Source organism: Tupaia chinensis, unplaced genomic scaffold, assembly GCF_000334495.1.
Source record: "Tupaia chinensis unplaced genomic scaffold, TupChi_1.0 Scaffold000644_1, whole genome shotgun sequence".
Taxonomy (NCBI): Eukaryota; Metazoa; Chordata; class Mammalia; order Scandentia; family Tupaiidae; genus Tupaia; species Tupaia belangeri.
Genome location: NW_006160165.1, coordinates 4,815,111 through 4,817,879, shown reverse-complemented (window position 1 = coordinate 4,817,879; position 2,769 = coordinate 4,815,111). Strand labels below are relative to the sequence as shown.

The 2,769-nt window shown below is 55.9% G+C and overlaps 1 protein-coding gene across 1 annotated transcript in view; it reads left to right on the top strand.

Annotated features, from left to right (window-relative positions):
• Positions 1 to 2,769, top strand: part of COL4A1 (collagen type IV alpha 1 chain) — a gene marked incomplete at its 5' end in the record, with an annotated part of 154,760 nt that overhangs the window by 90,671 nt on the left and 61,320 nt on the right.

The following is a 2,769-nucleotide window of genomic DNA, read 5'->3' as shown; positions in this document are numbered from 1 at the left end:
CCTGAGCTCCCGCAGAAGGGCCCCAGTTGGTGCATGTCCAACTGCAGCTGCAGAGTCTGGCCCGGAAAATGCTGCACCAGGATCCTTTGCTCGCCCGGCTCTTGGCTCTTCCTGTAACCCCGGCGACCCTTTGCTAAGCCCTGGGGGAAGTGATTTGGCCCCCACAGCCAGCGTGCACAGTTGCCAGCTCTTCGTATAGCGAGCTGTTTGAAAGCTTCTCCTGGCTGTTGGCTCTGCTCTGGTTCCCATAATAACCTTGGATGGAATACGAGGAATGAGATTGTTCGTGTGCACTTTTGTCTGAACAAAAGATTAGGAAGGTTAAAAAAAGTATGTGAGGGATGGCAAGAACCATGTCGACTAAGGAGCGATTTCCTTCTTCGTACTTCATTCCAAAACTCTTGGGATATATGGATTGCTTAAGTGTCCTGGTGACATTTGGGAAAGAATGTGTTCTTGCAGAGAAAGAATGGCCGCGAGTTCAGATTGCTGTATCCGTTCCCAGGAACACGAGGGGTCACCCAGTGACACGGGCAAGTCAGTTACCATCAGGGCCTCAACCTCCCCGTCTGTGGGATGGACATACAGGGCGGGCACGTGGGGGAGCGGCCTGGGGGCGGGTCGCTTCACATCTGCTGGGAGCGGCTTGCTCCAGTGACCTGGGGAGCGCAGGCCCGGGCGGGCCTCCTTTCTGTCTCTGGCCCTCGTGCTGACTCAGTGAGAAGCTGCTAGGGACCAGCAGGTCTGGCTCTCGTCCGCGGCGCATTCCGGGATGATTATGAGAACTGCAACATCTTATCTTTGCTGGTCTCCTAGCAATTCTGCCAAAGTGAACTAAGCACTAAAAGTACTCCCGCCGACGCAGGAGAGGGCATTACGTCGAAATGCCGTTCTCCTTCCCTTCTTAGCTCGTGTTGGGCTACTTGGGGGACGCAGTTGGACATCTATTTTCCTAGCCAGTGGTTTGCGGGCCAGTTCAATTCTCGTGTGCTATTTTTTTGTGGTCCTTTCTGTTTTTGTTTGTTTGTTTGTTTGTTTGTTTTTGAGAGATTTTCACTATAGGGCACGTGCGCTCACCAGACAGACAAAGAGAGACAGAGAGACAGAAAGCGAGAAATCACCCCCCAGAGGGGATGGTCACGCCGCAATCCCTTCACCTCCATTCTCCTCTCGGGATCTTGGGCACACATGCACACGCGCCCGGTGTGAGTTTTAAGCCACCGGGTCCAGGACGCGAACCGCGGTCAACTACGTGGAAGTCCAGCGACATAGCCATTACGCTAACTGCTGGTTCCCCTTTCTGTTGGTTTGAAATGATGACTTCTTGGTCACCTGTATTTGGTGGCCATCTTGCGAGGTGGCAGAGTACCCTTCCCTGCTGCCCTGCAGGACGAAGTCGATTCCCACCCTGTTCACTTCATATTTCCGGGCTCCAGAGAGGCGCAGCGGTCAACTCGCCATTCATAACACCTCTGTGCTCGCAGAAATGCCCCACTGAGTGGCTTGGGAAGAAGGTGACCGTGGACGTCCTGACCATGCGTCCCTTCAGCTGGAGATGGAGAAAAGCTTTAAGCCTCTCCCGGGATGTGCTGTCTGGGGTAAAGCGTACGCTACGTGATGTGTAGGCTACCAGTTCAGTTTTACTCTGCTCTCATGCAGCTTCGCCGAAAGGCCTGCACACCGACTAACCCTGACTGTACGCTCCCAATCTGCCTTCTGTTGGTAAAGCAGTTCTTACCAGTTACTTTATCTACGGCCTTTGTATCATAACATTGCCTTAAAGTCCACAGGCTCTAGAGAAAATAGGCTTTCTCTATGTCTTATCCCAATTCAGGTGTTTTCTGTTGGCAATCCGGACACTGCAGTCCTCGTGTTCACTCACTGGGTCCTGGCTTCCCGGTGGCCGCAGGATGGACCTTTCCAGTCTCACCTTAGGGCCTCATTCCTGGACCATCGCCTGGCTGCGCCCCACCCCACTGCCTCCTGAGGCCCAGCGCTCTGCCCCTCCAGCTGGCTCTTGCCCGCCCTCTCCTGCTCCTCCCAGCCCTGCCCTGCCCTCCCAGGCTGGTGAGGCCCACGCAGTGCCTCTGGGCCCACTCGCTTCCTCTCGAATGGGCCTGTGCCGCGAATTCCATGCGTTTGTCCTCTGAACAGCATTCCTTATTTAAGATAATGTTTCTTATTTCCCTTTTCTCCATGGGAACGCAGCCCATAATCGAACTTCAGCCCTACCTTTGCAAAAAAGAGTGACTAAAAGACACGCTTTGCTGAGCCAGCCCAGCCCGGTGGGGTGCCCGAGGAAGTCGCAGCCTCTGTGCTAAACCCCAACTGCACTGCGGGTCCCACCTGCCACCTCTCCTTGAGACAATCGCCACTGGAGCTCAGAGCCTGACTCGCAGCGCTGTCCCCTGAGGACGAGAGCGGGCTGTGAACCGACCGAAATGGCCGTTCAGTGAGCGAAAGAGCCACTGCTTCCTACTTCCTAGGCCCCACAAGTGCTTGGGAAGTGCAGCACAGTGCTAGGTGCTAGGTGCTAGGTGGCACGTGCGAAGACCCTGCCCTCAGGGCTTTGAGAGCAGCCGCCCAGAGCAGGCCGCGCCTTGCCTTGCGGGCTCACTGCGAGCCATGGGCTGGTACTGAGCAATGGGCCCCAGAGAACCAGGCCGATGGGTGGACAGACAGACAGACAGAAGGAGGGGACTCGTTACGGGAAACCGTGGAGGCCGAGAGGCCCGCGACTGCCGCCGGCAAGCTGGAGAAGGGAGAAGC